The sequence below is a fragment of the Cetorhinus maximus genome, chromosome 5 (genome assembly GCF_964194155.1).
Source record: "Cetorhinus maximus chromosome 5, sCetMax3.hap1.1, whole genome shotgun sequence".
NCBI lineage: Eukaryota > Metazoa > Chordata > Chondrichthyes > Lamniformes > Cetorhinidae > Cetorhinus > Cetorhinus maximus.
The window spans coordinates 78,111,092-78,131,237 of NC_135883.1; the positions used below are offsets into that span (position 1 = coordinate 78,111,092).

The following is a 20,146-nucleotide window of genomic DNA, read 5'->3' on the forward strand; positions in this document are numbered from 1 at the left end:
TCATCTCTCTCTAAACTCTCTATGGGGTTAGAAATCCACAGCCTTTCTGGCTCATTGCTACAATAAGTTCAGCAAGGACCAAAATTCAGGTTGGAACCTGCTTATCAGGTCTGGACATAACACGAGAGTTTCCTGGATGATCTGGTAGGAGTGGAGTCCCTGTCTGCCCTGAACAAGGCCACAGAGAGAAGAGGGGTCAAGGCTAGGGGTGGCGACTCCCTACGGCAGGAGTTCCTGTATGTCTGGCATCAGAAGGAACCAATGTTTCACTGGTGGTGGTATGTCTGTGAGTAAAAAGGGCAGAATTGGACCCCACGTGGAAATCTAGGGCAGGACTGTAGCTTAAACCCTTCCAAAAAGATAACGTGTATAAATATGGTCTCTTCATAAAGGGGATTGTTGGAGCCAATCTTTGCACATTCCACAAAAGAGGAGGTCCAGTACCACATCCCCCTCATCTTCTGGAATCTTTTATTTATGTTGACCTTCTGCTAGGGGCTCAAGGTGAGTCTCTGGTGGGATGTGAAATAAAGAATCTCATTGGTGGACCCCATCTTCTCACCTTGGTTTGATATTTTTAAGAATGAGCTATGAATGCTCTGCTGCTGTACATTTCTAAAATACACACCTGACAACAACTGCAAATTTACTGCACCAAACCTGTACAAGACTCAATCCCTCCGCTTAAAACTTAGACCACAAAATTATTTCATTGGAAAACAGTGAGCAATTGTTTGGCATGTTAGAAACTCCTCACACCGCCATCTGAGTGAAGGTGCTAACCTGTTAAGGTAAAGCTGAAATAATGCATCAAGCAATTTCAAGAACGTGTATTAAATATTTATGCTTGTTATTCCACAATGTTGTTGGAATGTCACAGAGAATGAAACTATACTGGGTGGAATTGTCGGAGATTTGCACTAAGTGCGTTAGTGGGTGGGGAAAAGGGCATTTACTCATTGGTGGCAATGGCAGCTTCTCATGCCGTATCGTCCCAAACCCACTGCATTGGTTATGCATTCCTGGGAACACACCGTTTCAATGGCGGGCAAGTACTCATTCGCCCGCCGCACCATCACCTCGCCGCTTCATCACATTGGGCGTCATATTTAAAGTGCAGCTGTGTGCACACCTCTCAGTGCTTCCAGCCCAGGAATGCTGCATGGAAGACAGGATGGTACTCGAAAGTCAAAAAGACTGCAGCCCCCGGGTTTAGTGATGCGTTCCTCAAGCCCCTTTGGGATGCTGTGAAAGCCCATTGTGATGCCCTCTATCATTACTCTGGCTACAGGTTGGGCAGAGGCATCACCAATCCAGCATGGGAGGCAGTGGCAGCGGTGTCAGCGCCAACACCCTGCAAAAGAGGACAGCCACTCAGTGCCGCTACAGGATGAATAGTCTTACCTGTTCTGCCAGGGTAAGTCACTCTTCTCATCACTCTCAACTCACACTCACAAACCCATCACACATCCATAGGGATCTCACACCTCAAGGGACAACACCACTAACTCTCACACACACCCTCACATCTCCATCAGGCTCATATCCTCTGGAGCTCATGTGCTCATCCTGTCCATGGCTCCGGTCACCACACAAACATTCCACGCTGTGCCATGTGTTCAGCTCACACTCTCTCCATCTGTTCTCATGCAGGAGAAGCCTGCTCACATCAGCAGGGAGAGGTCCCAGACGGGGGGTGGAGTGGCCCACATTAGCCCCTCACTCACTTTGAGGAGCCATCGCGCTGACTGGTGAGGCCATGGGCTGTGCCTGCGGTGACTGTGAGCAACGGGCAAACACCCTTGTGAGGATCCTGCACCACAGCACCTCTCTCTCAACGCAAATGTGAGTGCTCTCTCTGCTGCTTTTGACTCTGCTGCCATACACTAATTATTTCTACTTTGGTTCACAGGGAGCTCTGACAAGTGACTGACACGCTCAGCCAGCCAGTCCCTCAGCTCCATCCAGGTCCTCACCTCCAACCAAGAGGACACCTCCTCCATTGAAGAGATGGAAATAAACAGCCTGGAAGACCCATCACAGTGCTTACCTACACCCTCCACCAGTGCGGAGACACACACCTCTGTGGCACCTAGATCTAGAGCAGACTGAGGTTCACAATCTGGTGGTCACTGCACGGACACATGTCATCAGCAGGAGGAGGCAGGTTCAGCCCAGCTCCCCGGCACTCAGAGGACTGCTGGGGAAGATGCATCTGTGAGGTCCGAGTCAGATGATGAACCTCTGGATTAGGCCTTCCAACTCATCCTGGAGAGTCAGCAGAAGGCTGGGCAGCATCATGCAGAGCTGCTGGAAGCTCTCAGTAGAGTGGCTCACGACTCGGAGGAGTACGCCTGTCTGTTCTCTGATGAAGCGGTGCCCACATGTACATGTAAAGAGATCTCCATGGTGAGGATAGCGGACACCATGGAGACCCTGGTCCAGCAGAACGCAGAGATATGAGCAGGCCTGTACTCCATCGCGGTGGCCATGGGTGAGTTCCTGCAATGGCAACGCGAGAGAGAAATGGGGCACCTTGACATCCCTCCAGGTGCTCCTTCCCCTCCAGGGGTCAAGCCGGGGCCGCTGGGAACCTAAAGGGAGGAGGAGTGGCAGCTGGACATCCCTGGGTCATCCAATCAGTAACCTCAGAGGCTGTCCCCTCACTCCAAGTCCCTTTTGCCTGTGAGTGCCTCAACCTCATCCCACAGGGGGAGCAGCTGGCCAATGAGTGATTCTGAAGGGAGAAGTTTGTGTGTGGCAGGGCCTTTCAGAGCCTTGTGCAAGCTCTCACCCACACACACAGATCCTTCTGTATCACACTCACCTCACTGTCCTGAGCATTTTCAATGCTGCCTGCTGGGGTTCGCTTTCAGTTGTCCATCTGAGCTGACCTGCATCTCCGCCCACCCACTGACCACACTCCCATGCAGCACCTGACCTCACCCACCACGACTGTTGTTTTACTTTTGATTTAGATAGCACGTTAGTAATTGAATTTTTCATTCCCTCTCCCGTTCTTTCCCCTCCCCCAGTCACCCGTTTCCTTCCCCGCGTCACTGTTGACCCCTCCTGGCATCACCTTCCACCTCCCCTCCATGACCTACTAGTCCCAACCCTTTTCCTTCGGAGTTGTCCAGGTGAACGTTCACATTCCCTTCTTTCCCGAAAATCCCATCCCCATCTACATTAACCTCCCCGACCTCCTCCTTCTCACCCCCAGAGCCAGTGTCTGCCTCCGAGTCCCCACCAACCATCCTCACCGTCCCTTCTACCGCTACCATTGCACCCTCACCCTCCCACCCTACCGTCTCACTCTGCCCTCGGTTGTTCTCACCATTCCCTCACCACGCGCACCCTCAGTTCACTCCCCAGGAGGCAGTAAAGGACTCATCAGAGCCCCCCTCCCTTGTACATTCACCTCGACATCCCCCCCACCCCACCCCCCCAGGCTCCTTCCGCCCTTGGAACCCCCTTGCCACCCCCCTTCCCCCACCTACCCCGGAATCTGCCCCCTTAGTGCCTTAGTCCTCCCCGCTTCCCCATCCCCAGGCTCCACCCCTTGCTTAGTCCGTTCCCCTTCCTGACTCCTTCAGACACCCTTACTTCTTCCACCACCCTTAGTCCTTGCCCCCTCCCTTCTCTTTCCTCCAGCCTTACTTCTTCCTCCAGCCTTACTCCTCCCCCTCTCCGCACTCATTCCTCCGCCTGGACTACCTCCCTTCTCCGCATTCCTTCCTACCCTGGATTCCCTCCCCTCTCTGAGCTGCTTCCCTTACACCTTACACCCCCCCTTACACCTACCTCCCCAGCTGACATCTTCACTCCCATTACCCCCTCCTCCCTATACACTCTCAGCCCGTCCCAACCTTCCCCCCCGACACCTTTGTTCCTCCCCTTCCAATCTCACCCCCCCGACACTTTCTGTCCCCCACAACGTCACCCAACAACACCTTTGTTCACCTCTCCCAACCTCAAGCCCTTCTGGCAGGGGTACGAGGCAAGGCTCTGGTGGGATGTAAAACAAAGAATCTCACTGGTAGACCCCACCTTCTCACCTTGATTTGATATTTTTAAGAATGAGCTATGAATGCTCTGCTGCTGTCCATTTCTAAAATACACACCTAACAACAACTGCAAATTTACTGCACCAAACCTGAACAAAACTCAATCCCTCCGCTTAAGACTTAAACCACAAAATTATTTCATTGGAGAACAGTGAGCAATTGTTTGGCATGTTAGAAACTCCTTGCACCGCCATCTGAGTGAAGGTGCTAACCTGTTAAGGTGAAGCTGAAATAATAGATCAAGCAATTTCAGGTAAGTGTATTAAATGTCTATGCCTGTTATTCCATAATGTTGTTGGAATGTCACAGAGAATGAAACTGTACTGTGTCATATTTATAAGGAATACATGTGTTCTGGTTATTCATTTAAATGGATCAATGGCTGTTTAAACAGAGGGATTTCACTCTGACAGACTTTTGTATACAAATAATACAGAGCAATTTCATCTGCATAATTTGGAGTCACAAAAGGGAACTTAACTTTCATATACAATTGCACCATAAATGGAATGAACTTCTAAAGCAGAGTTTTGTCCATCAGGCCTGGTAGGATTTTCTGTCTGTTCAAATTGGACAGAATGTATATCTAGTGGATGAGATTCTGCAGCAAAGTTCAAGTTCATAACATTTACGCTGGCGTGTCATTTAAATGTAAACTGTTGTGCAAGCCAAAAAAGTTTGTCAATTCACTGATTGAGATTGGTGAAAGAAAAGCTTGCAGTTATATAGCAACTTTCATGTTCTCAAGAAGTCCCAAATCATTTTACAGCCAATGAAACACTTTTGAAGTGTTGTCACTGTTGTAATGTGGGAAACAAGGTACCCAATTTGTTCACAGCAAACTCCCATATACAGCAATGTGATAAAGACCAGATCATCTTTTTTAGTGATTCTGGTTGAGGGATAAATATTAGTAAGGCAGGGAGAATTCACGTACTCTTCTTTGACTAGTACCATGGGATCCTGTCTATCTGAAAAATACTCCTCTGACAATGTGGCAACTCAACAGTAGTACACTGGAGTGTTGGCCTCAATTTTGTACTCAACTCTGTGGAGTGGGCCTTAAATCTACAAGCTTCTAAATCAGAGGTGAGAGAGGTGAGTTACAGCTGTATCATTATCTAATACTACAAATTGATTAAAAATGTCCACATTATGAATGAATGGAAGGCTGCTAATGTGCAGAACTTTGAAAAAAATCAATATCCAAATTACTGCACAGTTCACTCAACAAATGGTAGCAACAGACACGTTTTTTAAAATGTCCATTCTTAATAGCTGGCTAACACTGTTACAAACAAAAATCCATGTGTCATTGGCACCTGTTTAATTTCTGCATGCTGTTGCTACCAATTATTCAGACGTCCCACCTCTTGTTGTAGAGCTTGCTGCAATAGATGCAAGCAATTATGTTGCTGTTGAATTATTAGCTAAAAGCATTTTACATTGCTGTGAATAGAGGCAGATTTCTACATTTCATAAATCTTGATATTTAGGATGGAGGATAAGATATTACATTTGACCTGCCTAAGTTGTTGATTTCGAGCTCAAGTAAGATTTTTTTTGCTTGAGATTGGTAAAAACGTTTTTTTTCATTCATGGGATGTGGACCTCACTGGCTCAGTCAGCATTTATTGCCTATCCCTATTGCCCTTGTTCAGAGAGCATTTAAGAGTCAACCACATTGTTGTGGGTCTGGAGTCACATGTAGGCCAGACCAGGTAAGGATGGCAGATTTCCTTCTCTAAAGGACATGAGTGAGCCAGATGGGTTTTTGCAACAATCGGCAATGGTTTCATGGTCATCACCAGGTCTTTGGATTACTAGCCCAGCAACAATGCCACTATGCAATTGCAAAGAGTCTTTACAACTGAAAAACAGAGCTTGCTTTATCACATTCAACTTGACTAGTTTGAACCTTGGTGCCAGCATTGTTCAACTCCTTCCACCATCAAGAACCCAGTTATGAATATAAAACAAAATGGAATAGCACCACCCACCCCCCCAACCAAACTGAGTGCGGTGATCACCCTACGTGAGTAACCTACCCCTTTGATTGAAATGAAGGCAGCATGCAAACATCATGCTACCTGCTCATGTTAATGATAGCTACATGCAGCCAGCCCTAACTGTGATGTCCAATGGCTACACGTGTCATCAGGGGCCCAAAATTATAGCTTCCTCGCACCACTCAAAGCTAGCATGTGCCTTTTAAAAGAGAGGTGCGTTGTGGTTGGAGCAGCTGGTGATAGCAGATTCTTGCACCACAAAGCCATCGCTGCTCCCCCTGGGCAGCACATTAGCAATCTGGGAAATCTGTCGGAAGATAGATCGCTGAACTGCTGTCACACCCCACATGTCGCTTTGAGCTCCGGTATCCACGCTACGGTGGCTGCACTCTATGCCTGCTTGGTAGTAAGCTGAGATTTCATGGCCTCAGTATAAGCTTCCACTGCAGTTCTCTAATGTTGAGTGGCTGCTGCCAGTGCTGCCAGGGAAGCTACAATATCTGCTACCAGTCACTGGTGATGGAGTTGGAAAGGAGAGACTCCAGCTGTGTGCAAACTGTGTATAAACTCCTGTGCCAAGTTGATGCTGGACTTCTCCATGCTCATTCACCATAGTTCAACCAAACTTGCTCATTCTGAATGTTACCATCATAGTTCAAAGGTCAGATCAGATTCTTGAAGAGTCGGCTTCAGAGAAATTATACAAAAATACGTCTGTTTTGCCAATTAGGAGCAGAATTAGTGCTCCCAGTGCAGAACTTCACATGATAGGAGCAAATATCAGGAATTTGAGCACAGAGGTCAGCTTGTTCCACATGATTTTTTATCCATTGGAATGAAGTTACTTTGCTCCATCCCTGAAGTCTTCATGGATGCACTTTCCACAGAGCTTTCAAAATCCACTCCATGGCTTTTGTGTTCAAATAATATCAGACTTGTTGAGCTAAATTTGGCATGGAGGTGATGAGTGGGGTGATATGGAGGGAACTCAGATAGTTGCGCATTGAGATGCCACACAGACTCTGTCCTGTCTTCGAGCGAGATTCCGAGAATTGGTTGCCACAGCAATTGGCAACCCAATCCATGGAGGCAGGCAGCCACTTAGGAGCTGTTTTGAATACCTGCCACCATTTACAGAACATGCCGTCATTTCTCCATCTTGAACTACACCCTCACTGAGTCTGAAAGTTGGCATAGCTTGGAGCTAGACTCCCGGTGGCAGAAGTATGTCGTTTTCTCCTACTGGCCTAATGAATGAGGTGCAAGTGTGAAAAGGCTGCAGGCTTGCAGAGGGTTTCTGGCCCTAACAATTGTGTGTCATCTTTGATTTTAAATTTTCAGCAGGCTTCTGAGAGAACACAAGAACAGAAAAAGGAGCAGTAGTAGGCCATGTTGTCCGTCGAGCCTGTTCTGCCATTTAATATGGTCATGGCTGATCTTGGGCTTCAACTCCACTTCCCCACTAACTCCCTATATCCCTTAGAAACCAAAAATCTGCCTATCCTAGCATCCATAACTCTCTGGGATAGAAAATTCCAAAGATTCTCAATCCTTTGAGTGAAGAAATTTCTCCTCATCTCAGTCCTAAATGATTGCCCCCTTATCCTGAGACTTTGCCTCTGCGTTTAAGGTTCTCCGAGCAGCGGAAACAATTTCTCAGCCTCTACCCTACCAAACTTCTTAAGAATCTTGTATGTTTCAATGAAGTTACCTCTCATTCTTCTAAATTCCAGACAGTATAGGCCCAACTTACTCAGCCTCTTATCATAAGTCAATCCTATCTTCCCAGGGGGTCATCTAGCGAACATTTATTGTACCGCCTACATTGCAAATATACCCTTCTTTAAATATGGAAACCAAAACTGCACACACTGTTCCAGATGTGGTCTCACTAAAGCCTGTAAATTGTAGCAAGACTTCATTATTCCTGTACTGCAATCCCTTTGGAACCAAAGCCAACATGCCATTTGCCTTCCTAATTGCTTGCTCTACCTGCAAGCTAACTTTCTGAGTTCTTTGTGTGAGCACATCAAGTGTCTCTTAACATCAACATTACAAGTTTCACACCTTTTATAAGCTATTCTGCTTTTCTATTCCTACGGCTAAAGTTATGAACTTCACAATTGCCCACATTATACTCCATGTGCCACCATGTTGCCCAATCAATTAACCTGTTTATGTCTGTTTGCAGCCTTCCTGTGTCCTCCTCACATTTCCATCCAGCTTTGTACCATGATCAAACTTAGATACATTATTCTGCCTCTTCATCTAAATTGCTAATATAGATTATAAATAGCTGAGGCCCCAGCACTAATCCTTACAACATTCCACGATTCACAGCCTGTCAACTTGAAAATGCTCCATGTATGTCCACTCTTTACTTCCTGTCCGTTAGCCAATCCTCTTTCCATGATAATATATTGCCCCCAACTCCATGAGCCCTTACCTTGCTAATTACCTTTTGTGTGACAACTTTATTGAATGCCTGTTGGGAAATCTGCAAAGAATTTTTATACATCTTTATGGATGATGTGCCGGGCGTCAGTAAAGTTCTGGCAGATGTCCATTATCTTATTAAGTATTCACCTTATTATGGAGAGATGAAACAGAGGATGTTGGATGTGAAGAGGGGAAAGTGGAAAATTAGAAAAAGGAGTGAACATCATTGATGTCCTCACAAGAATGGTTGACGCCAGCCAAGTGTGCAAGTCATGTTATTAATAGGTTATTTCAAAGTGAAGTTATGAAGTCAAATTTGTGCTCAATATATTGATCACACTCATTATTTAATAGGACAAACATTCTGAAATTGGAGCCTGATTTTTACCCTTGGCGGGCATGGGTGATCAGCGGGTCCGGGACCAGCCAGGAAACAGGCATGAGCCCGTGATCGGCCCACAAACGCAATTTCATGTTGGGGACTGGCCAATTAAGACCCACCCAGCATGAAACGCAGCTTCCCATTGGTCGGGAAGGGCCAGGCAGGGGTGGGGGCGAGGGCCAGTCGGGCGTCGGGTTCAATGGCGACCCGGCAGGCTGTTTAAAAATGGCACAGGCACCTCTGTGAAGGCTTCTTGAGCGGTCTGCAGAGTGAAGTTATGGCCTCAGCAATGGAAAGAGGCGCCAGGCGGGAGGGCAGGTCAGGTGGGTACTTGGCCCCCTGGGTGAGTGCCTCGCGGTCCTCCTGGAGGAGGTGGCTGCCAGGAGGGACACCCTCATCCCCAGAGATGGAAGGGGGAGACCACCGCACCTAACAAAAAGAGCTTGGAAGGAGGTGGCAGCGCAGGTCAGCAGCCGCGATGTTGTGCGGCGCACGTGGGTGCAGTGCCGCAAAAGATTCAATGACCTGCTGCACTCAGCAAGGGTGAGTACCGTGTGTGAATGGATCAGTGTGGTGAAGTGTTAAGGGCTGGCCGCCCCCCGTGGAGCTCAGGGGTGCTAGAGTCTGAGTGCCAACTGTCAATGATGCCGGAGCTGGCCAAAGGGGTGAGCAACTGGCTGCTTGGACTGAGTGCCTTGCAGCTTGAGGGCCACAACTCGGATGTGCCCTGCCAGGTGCTCCTCAGGTGGGGTTGGCCAGGCTGCAATGGCGCTGCAGGTAGTGAGTGGACTAATCAATGCTCCTCTGTCCTTTCAGGAGAAGACATCCCATAACAACATTGAAAGGTCACAGATAGGCAGAGGCCCCACCAAACCTCCAAATCCTGACCAGATTTGAGCAGGACGCCTTGGAGCTAGAGAGGCACCATGCACCTTGTTCAGCCGGTCATGGAGAGGCAGTGTGTTAGACGAAGGTAACAGTGTAATGCACAGAGGTGAGAGTTTCTGGTGGTGCAAACATTCTTGTGTAGGCTCTTCATTGATGAAAGCCTCAAACCTGGAGTCCCCATTGATCATTGAAAGATGATGGCACCATGATGCAGATCTCCATTGTCTCACCAGGGTGCCTGGCATGCACAGTGACAGTGTGATGACTTAAACTAATGACATGTCCTTGTTCTCCCTTAGATTCGCCAGCAGGCTTTCCTTTCGGAAGACTCCAAAGAGCCACCCCTGATGCCAGAGCGCCACCATCACACCTGCATCACACCCACTCCCTGAACCAGGCACCAGTGCAGATACCAGCACCTCGGTGGGCATTAGACCTTTGGCTTGAATGTCGGTGCACAGCGGTGAAGGCACTTCACATTCGTTTGAGGTGCAGACGGAGTGCCCAGGGCACCGGCAGTCGCAGAACTGCTGGAAACCAGGATGATGCTGAGTCAAAAGCAGATGATGAGCCTCTGGAGTTGTCCATTAGGCGGCAGAAGCTGGATATCTAGCAGGATGTGCGAGAGGATCCATGAGAGTATACGTTCCATGGTCTCTTTTGAGGAGGAGGCCATGTAGAGCATAAGCACTGCGTTGAACTTCATGGCCGAGCGCACTGCCTCCTCCATTGAGAGGGTGGCGACTCTCATGGAGAGGCAGCGCCAGGAACAGAATCAGGGGTTCCTAGGGTTGTGCTCAGACCTGCAAGCCCTCACTCAGGCACTGTGCTCAGGTGCTCAGTACCAGTGTGGGAGATGGAAAGGCACCCAGTATCCTAGCTAGGTGCTCGTCCATCAATGGTGAGCAGGGAGGTCCAGAATGAACAGACGTTGGTGCACGAGCTGTTTATTGTCTCTGCGGGCTCCTCTCAGGGCGCTCTGGATGATGCCAGTGACCATGGCATCTGAGGAGGCTGCAATGACTGGGGAGATGCCAGCTATTGCACTGGCCACTCTGTCCCAGGCAGGGCGAGCATAGGCTCCACTGGCCAGAGGACGACTGCCAAGGTCATCAAGGCCAACAAGACAGCAGAGTCAGCAGGCTGTCTCCAATGCCGCTGCCAGTGAAGGGGCAGGATGGGGGGCACCAAGACGTAGCACTTGTAAACGTAATTTTAAGGCACCATGAGCACAAGGTGAGGTGAGAGTGACTGCCCTTGACATCAAGGCAGCATTTGACAGAGTGCGGCATCAAGGAGCCCTAGCAAAACTGGAGTCAATGGGAATCGGGGGGAAAACTCTCTGCTGATTGGAGTCATACCTAGCACAAAGGAAGATGATTGTGGTTGTTGGAGGTCAGTCATCTCAGCTCCAGGACATCACTGCAGGAGTTCCTCAGGGTAGTATCCTCGACCCAACCATCTTCAGCTGCTTCAATCGTAAGGTCAGAAGTGGGGATGTTCGCTGATGATTGCGTAATGTTTAGCACCATTCACGACTCCTTAGATACCGAAGCAGTCCCTGTCCAAATGCAGCAAGACCTGGACAATATCCAGGCTTGAGCTGACAAATGGCAAGTAACATTCGCTCCACACAAGTGACAGACAATGACCATCTCCAACAACAGAGAATCCATCCATTGCCCCTTGATGTTCAATGACATTACCATCACTGAATCCCCCACGATTAACATCCTGGGGGTTACCATTGACCAGAAACTGAACTGGACTAGCCATATAAATACAGTGGCTACAAGAGCAGGTCAGAGGCTAGGAATAATGCGACAAGTAACTCACCTCCTGACTCCCCAAAGCCTGTCTACCATCTACAAGGCACAAGTCAGGAGTGTGATGGAATACTCTCCACTTGCCTGGATGAGTGAAGCTCCCACAACACTCAAGAAGCTTGACACCATCCAGGCCAAAGCAGCCCTCTTGATTCACACTACATTCATAAACATTCACTCCCTCCACCACTGACACACAGTAACAGCAGTGTGTACCATCTACAAGATGCACTGCAGGATTTCACCAAGGCTCCTTAGACAGCACCTTCCAAACCCACAACCACTACCATCTAGAAGGACAAGGGCAGCAGATAGATGGGAACACCACCACCTGAAGTTCCCCTTCAAGGCACTCACCATCCTGACTTGGAAATATATCGCTGTCCCTTCACTGTTGCTGGGCCAAAATCCTGGAACTCCCTTCTGAACAACACAGTGGGTGTACTCACACCACATGGGCTGCAGTGGTTCAAGAAGGCAGCTCACCATCACTTTCTCAAGGGCAACTAGGGATGGGCAATAAATGCTGGCCCAGCCAGTGAAGCCCACATCCCTTGAATGAATTTTTAAAAAAGATGTGCTGGTCACGGGTGATCTTCTGTTCTGCAATGTTTTGTTTAAGTTTACTGGTTTGAAAATGAACTCCAGAGATGGTCATGTTAATTTTTTTCAACTGTGAAAAGTACATAAATTTTGTTTTTGCCGTAATGGCCTAAGTATGCTTCACCTTTTATTTTTGGGTGTAGGGTATGCTAATATGTAATGCTGGATGTGAATGCCTCTAAACTTTATTGCACAGGCACTAAGTGGACTTTGGGTTCAAATGAAAGGTTCATTTCAGACATCAGGGATGGAGGCGGCAGCCCAGGCATGAGGTGGAAGCAGATCTTTATCAGCCTAGCTGAAGGAGCGTTGGATCAAGGCATCCCTGATGTCCCTGTCTCTCTGAAGGATCCAGAGGTCTGCTCCCATGCCCTCAGCGTTCTCCTCACCTCATGCTCATCTTCTGACTCACTACTGGATTCATCCTCTGTGGCCTGTGAAGCTGCCTCAAGATCCTCTTCTGCCAAAGGGTCCCCCCTTGCCAGTGCCAGATTGTGGAAAACACAGCATGCAACCACTATCAGTGACGCCCGCTCTGGGGGGTATTGTAGTACTTCCTCTGAACGATCCAGGCATTGGAAGCGCATCTTGAGAAGACCTATGGTCCTCTCTATCGCTGCCCTTGTGGAGGCGTGGCTCCTATTATAACGCCGCTCTGCCTCTGTTCTATGGTTGCGGAGCGGCGTCATAAGCCGCATCTTCGACTGATAGCCCTTGTCACCCAGTAGCCATCCATCCAGTTGGGCTGGAGCACTGAATAGTCTTGGCACCTGGGAGTGTCTAAGGAAATAAGCGTCATGGGAGCTGCCAGGGTACCATGCACAGACTTGCAGGATCTGCGTCCTCTAGTCACACACTATCTGCAGGTTCATGTAGTGGAAGCCCTCCCCGTTGACGAAGACACCATTCTCACCCGCTGGCGCCTTGATAGCCACATGTGTGCGGTCGATTGCACCCCGGATGCGGTGGAAACCAGCAATCACTGCAAAGCCTCTGGCTCGCTCAGCCTAGTTGGGCTCGTCCATATGGAAATAAATAAATGTCATTACCCGCCTGAACAGAGCTTCTGTCACCAGCTTGATGCAACTGTGTGCAGCTGATTGTGAGACTCCACACAGGTCCCCCACTGAACCCTGGAAAGAGCTGGAGGCACAGAAGTTGATGTGACCTTTACAGCCACTGGCATGGGGTGTCCATCCACACAATTAGAGGTGATCTAAGGCCCAATTATCTCATAAATGGAGGTCACAGTCTCCCTGGAGAGCCTCCTTCGGCATTGCACCTCGGACATATTGAGGTAGCTGCATCGCTGCCTGTAAACCTTGGCAGCAGGGTAATGGCATCTTCTGCGGCCTCTTCTGCCTTGGACTTCCTGCTGGCCCTGCGCCTCTTATGCCTATGCCTCTCCTTCCACAGGTCGCAGCCTTGGAAACTGCATTGGGACACCTGGCCTCCTCTCCCTTCTGCCCCTCTCTTCCTCCTCAGAGGAGACCACAATCCCCATTACCAGGGGAACAGAAGAATGTCTGACACCTGGAAGGGCCCACATGGTCAAAATACTCCAGGGGCCTTGGAGACACCAATGAGTCCTGAAATAAAGCTTAGAAATACTAAGAATGAAGCTCAGAACCAAGATAAAGCTGTAAGCAATCAGCAGCAAATTATCTCCTAAACTCCTCAAAGCTCACAATGGCAATGTTGCTGACCCTTTTTATCCTGCCCTTGGATGAGGTTTTGCAAAATCTGGGCTGCCCCCCTGCCCGTTTTGCCTATGCGATTAGCGCAAAATCGCATGGGAAACATAAAATGTGGATCAATTGGCTTTTTAATGGCCATAAGCGACCTTTCATTTGATGGCGTGTGCCGACACCCATGCGCGCCCGCCAACTTGAAGATAGCGCGCGGGTGGGGTGATGTTTGGATACTTGCCTGATGCCATCTTGCACTATTTTACCCCCGATCAGGTCGGGTGTGCGCCTGCCTGTGAGGCATAAAATTCTGCCTTGGGTGTGTGAATTAAACCAAGGCAACATTCTAAGATGTGCCTATCTTCACTGTTGCTTCGAAAGTAATGGTGAATGTTGTGAATGTCCAAGATTTTTTACACTGAACTGTGCAATCAAATAACCTCAATGTCTTATAATTTAGGCAGAAGATACTCCCTTAACAGAAGACGGTCATATTGAAATTCATCTCAACAGATTGAAAAGAAATGGTAAGAGACCAGCACATGTTACTATTTTAGGACTTCCTGTAGGGTCCCTAAAGGTGAAGGTGACATTCAGAAATGATTTCCTAACTTTGTCTCTATGGATTAAGATTTGGTTAAAATTGTCAAATTGACTTTTGAAATAATAACATCATTCTAGTTTTATTGGCCAAGGGGAAAGTAACATGAATTTCAATGGATTAGGAAGAATAGCATAATCATTGTTGTCAACCTTTCATCGAAATCCTTTAAGCTAGACTAATTGTTCTCAAACTTTCTTCATTCATAAAGGACAGGCACTCCAATCTGTCAAATTATTACCCAGGTGTAGATTGTGAAAGTCACCTCATGGAGCCATAGAAACATAGAAACTAGGAGCAGGAGTAGGCCATTTGGCCCTTCGAGCCTGCTCCGCCATTCACTATGATCATGGCTGATCATCCAACTCAATAGCCTGCTCCTGCTTTCTCCCCACATCCTTTGATCCCTCTCGCCCCAAGAGCTATATCTAACTCCTTGAAAAGAAACAATGTTTTGGCCTCAACTACTTTCTGTGGTAGCGAATTCCACAGTCTTATCACTCTCTGGGTGAAGAAATTTCTCCCCATCTCAGTCCTAAATGGCCTACCCCGTATCACCAGGCGGTGACCCTTAGTTCTGGACTCCCCCACCATCGGGAACATCCTTCCTGCTTCTACCCTGTCTAGTCCTGTTAGAATTTCATAAGTTTCTATGAGATCCCCCCTCATTCTTCTGAACTCCAACGATTATAATCCTAACCGACTCAATCTCTCCTCATATGTCAGTCCCGCCATCCCAGGAATCAGTCTGGTAAACCTTTGCTGCACTCCCTCTATAGCAAGAACATCCTTCCTCAGATAAGGAGACCAAAACTGCACACAATATTCCAGACGTGGTCTCACCAAGGCCCTGTATAATTGCAGCAAGACATCCCTGCTCCTGTACTCGGATCCTCTTGCTATGAAGGCCAACATACCATTTGTCTTCTTTACCGCCTGCTGCACCTGAATGCTTACCTTCAGTGATTGGTGTATGAGGACACCCAGGTCTCGTTGCACATTCCCCTCTCTCAGTTTATAGCCATTCAGATACTAATCTGCCTTCCTGTTTTTGCTACCAAAGGAGATAACCTCACATTTATCCACATTATACTGCATCTGCCATGCATTTGCCCACTCACTCAGCTTGTCCAAATCACACTGAAGCACCTCTGCATCCTCCTCACAGCTCACCCTCCCACCTAGCTTTGTGTCAACTGAAAATTTGGAGATATTACATTTAGTTCCCTCAGCTAAATCATTAATATATATTGTGAAAAGCTGGGGTCCCAGCACTGATCCTTGCGTTACCCCACTAGTCACTGCCTGCCATTCGGAAAAAGACCTGTTTATTCCTTCTCTTTGTTCCCTGTCTGCCAACCAGTTTTCTATCCATTTCACTACACCACCCCCAATCCTTTAATTTTATATGCTAACCTCTTATGTAGGACTTTGTCAAATGCCTTCTGAAAGTCCAAATAAACCACATCCACTGGCCCCCCTCATCAACTCTACTAGTTACATTCTCAAAAAATTCCAGTAGATTTGTCAAGCATCATTTCACTTTTGTAAATCCATGCTGACTCTGTCCGATTCTGCCATTGTTTTTCAAGTGCTCAGCTTTTATAATGGACTCTAGAATTTTCCCCACTACCAACTTCAGGCTGACTGGTCTATAATTCCCTGTTTTCTCTCTACCTCCCTTTTTAAATAGTGGGCCTACATTAGCTACTCTCCAATCTGTAGGAACTGTTCCAGAGTCTATAGAATCTCGGAAGGTGAGCACCAATGCATCCACTATTTCTAGGGCCGCTTCCTTAAGTACTCTGGGATGTAGATTATCAGACCCTGGGGATTTATCGGCCTTCAATCCCATCAATTTCTCCAACACTATTTCCCTACTAATACTGATTTCTTTCAGTTCCTCCCTCTCACTAAACCCTGTGTTCCCCAACAGTTCTGGTATGTTATTTATGTCCTCCTTTGTTAAAACAGAACCAAAGTATGTATTTAGTTGGTCAGCCATTTCTTTGTTCCCCATTATAAGTTCCCCTGTTTCTGATTGTAAGGGACCTACATTTGTCTTCACCAATCTTTTTCTCTTCACATGCCTTCAGAAACTTTTACAGTCAGTTGTTATGTTCCCCGCAAGTTTACTCTCATACTCTATTTTCCCCTTCTTAATCAATCCCTTGATCCTCCTTTTCCTGAATTCTAAAGTGCTCCCAATCCTCAGGTCTGTTGTTTTTTCTGGCCAATTTGTATGCCTCTTCCTTTTATCTAATACTATCTCTAATTTCCCTTGTAAGCCATGGTTTGGCCACCTTTCCTATTTTACTTTTGCGCCAGACAGGAATAAACAATTGTTGCAGTTCACCCATGTGCCCTTTGAACGTTTGCCATTGCCTATCCACCATCATCCCTTTAAGTAACGTTTCCCAATCCATCCTAACACTGTTGAGAATAGACCTTTGGTCTATAATACAACTCAGTGATATTCATTCTGAAGAAGTATGAAGCCAGTAATTAGTTGAACATTAGCTTACGAGACATTTAGGTGACCCAAGATTGCTGGCAATATGACAATACATGCAAAAATAAAGCAATTTTCTAAGGATCCCATGCTGTAGGAGGGCTATTATTTCCACCATCTCATCAGAGTGGACGCTACTGTTGTATTTTCACAGTTGCAGGAGATCCCTCCAACAAGTTGGGATGGGGTCAATGACTAGACCACGCAATAAGTGGAAGTCCTGCTGAACTGCACTTCCGCTGTCATACAAGAGTCTGTGGAATTTCAAGCCTATTGCTTTTAATTTTCAAACATTGTACAATTCTTTTGTCAATAACATAGTGAATGCAAGAACACTTTAAATATAAGGTTTCCTTTATTTTACACACTTCAGTGCTTTATTCTAAAGTAAAATTTGTATTTGTTATTATATGCTGTGACACTGAGAGACATAGATAGTCACAGCTACCAAATCAGAACTAATTTATTCGTTTATCTATTAATAGTAATGGAAAATTTGGATGACACAAAGGATCAGCACTGAGCCTCATCCTCTTCCTGATTTTCATGCATGTTCTAACTGAGCAAGGGAAATGGGATGTGTAATAGTCAATGATGTTTGCAGATGACATTGAGCTATATGGTGAGGATTATGATAACATGACTGAGTATCTGCAGAACTGGAGAAAGGCATTGGAATACAAAGGTATGAAAATCTGTCAACCAAATACCCAGTTTGTAGAATGTCAGTTTGAGCCTAGGGAAAAGAATCGGAGTGAAGGTGTAAAGATTATGCGTGAAGACTTGGAGAAAGTGAGTAGCTTCAAGCACCTGTGTTCAGCGGTGGCAGAAGATGGAAGTATGGAAATGGAAATTGAATAATGGATCAGCTCTGGTTGGTGTAAATGGAAGAGGTGCAGTGGAGTGTTGTGATAGAAAATCGTCAGTGAAACTTAAAGGAAGAATCTACAAGAGAGTTTTGACACTGGACTTGTTATATAATGCAGAAACTGAGACAACACCAAGAACAGAAGAACAATGACTAATGAGATGCTGATGCTGAGATTGATGCGTGGACAGATGAGAAAGGACAAAATCAGGAACAAACACGTCAGAAGATCAGGGAAGATTGTGGGAGCATCAAGGGAAGTAGCTGAGAAGAGACTTGTTGTGGAGAGAGAGAGAGAGGAAATGTGGTGAGAGGAGTGATAGAGATGGGACTGCAGGAAGGAGAAGAGGGAGGCCTAAGACCAAATGGAAAGATGTATGGTTGGAAGAGACTTAAATGCAGTGGGATTGGAAGACAATTGGATGATTGACAGGAGGAGATGGAGAAGGGTGATCAACCAACTTGGTGACCCCAAGTAAAATGGGAGATGCCAAAAAAAGAAGTGTGGGTAGAGTGTCTCAAAACTGGTAATAATGGGACAGAATCCATGCTGGATTTTGGATGTTGCCAGTTTTCAGAAAAAAAATTGGACCCTTAATTCAATGAATAGGGGACACATGAAATCAAGAGAATAAGTTCCTTTAGAATACACATTGAAGTGTTTCTATCAAGCTAGTTTCTAGCATTTATAGAACACTTTCCTGCCAAGGAGCATAACCTGCCTTTTCTATTGCTGCTAACAAAACCAGCAATGTGTGAAAACTGGACATTTTATTAAGCGGGCCATGCAAGAATTTTAAGTCCTATTAAATGAGTGAAAACAAATTGACATATTGGGTGTATCTGCTGGCTTTTTTGACATGACTGCTTTAAATTTACTGCCCTGCACAGTATATCACTATCACAACCTATATCTAGACTTGTACTTTATTAGCCTGCACAGTGTATCACTATCAAGACTTCTGTTTTTTTAACTTGCACAAAGTTATTGGTTTTATTAGCCATTGGGGTTGGGTTAGGTGTTCCTTTGTGGTCGGGCAGTTGGGGCTGGGTCGGGCATATCAGGCTGAGCTAAGTTGGGTGGGGTCAAGGGTCACTAAGCCACTTGAGTGCCAAACGCACAAGATAACTACTCAACATTTTACCACACCGATGCAGCAACTCCCCAAACATGCCAGTAAGTGTTTTCACTCATTTAATAGGACTTAAGATTCTTGCATGACCCACTTAATAAAATGTCCAGCTTTCATACACTGCTGGTTTTCGGATCATTGATAAACCAGTTTACTCTGCAGTTTGCTTGTTATACAATCAGTAACATTTGGAATATTAAAGCTAACTTTTCTGCACCAACTTGCAATTGCTTAGCACCTTTAATATAGAAAATATGATCCGAAGAACTTCATAGAGATATGATATTAACCAAAAGAAATTCAGAGTGGCAACCAAAGGTTTGTGGCTGGCTTTTAGGAGTATCTTAATGGAAGAGAAGAGGTGGTGTGGGAAAAGCCTTTTGGAAGGAATTCCTAGGTGTGCGGTTGAGTTGGCTGAAGGCATGGCGCATTGTAAGAGTCAATCACATTGTGATACAACTTTCTCTGCTGCTGTCTTTGTTGGGGAAGTATAAATAAAGTGTGCTTCAACATGGAAGCTTACAGTTGAATCCATGTGAATCTTTTCCAGTTGAATACACCGCAGAAAGATGATGATGAGGCTAGGATGGGTTTTTTTTACATTTCAATTGATCAATTAGGACCAGAGAACATTGTGACGCACATTTGAAGATGGTCCATGTGCATGTCGTGTTCATAAACAGCTCAGTGAATCAGCACGGGATGTAATGAACGAACAAAATGAATGAAAAAAAAAGGCACAAAAGCCATATTTGAAGAAATTTGGGGATTGAAAGCCTAACAAGGAGAACTGGAGTAATTTGTGGCTCAAAGCAAATACAATAGGCGATTACAATTGCCTTCCTCACCATGATGGGGCTAGATGCTTTTGATGTAGTGTCAAACCAGTGTTGTCTAAGGAACCCCAGTACAATGGAATACACAGAAATAAATGAGATTCTGGGCTCCTATTATGGCACGACTAAGAATGAAATTGCACTGAGCGTTGCATTCCATCAAAGGAAGCAATTGTCAAATTAGATTGTATTGGATCAGAATCTTGAGTTAAAGAAACTCTCTCATGGATGTGGTGCGAACTCAGAAATCAATCTTAGAGACACTTTTGTAGGAGGTGTAAAGAACAATGAAAT

General features: G+C 46.4%; 1 long non-coding RNA gene across 1 annotated transcript in view; it reads left to right on the top strand.

Moving 5' to 3' along the window:
• Nucleotides 1-17,247, top strand: part of LOC144680305 (uncharacterized) — an 80,935-nt gene extending 63,688 nt beyond the window's left edge. The window contains exons 4-5 of the long non-coding RNA XR_013576531.1: nt 14,363-14,429; nt 17,170-17,247. This is a non-coding gene — a long non-coding RNA (uncharacterized LOC144680305). The remainder of the gene's footprint in view (nt 1-14,362; nt 14,430-17,169) is intronic.
• The last annotated feature ends 2,899 nt before the right edge of the window (nt 17,248-20,146 follow it).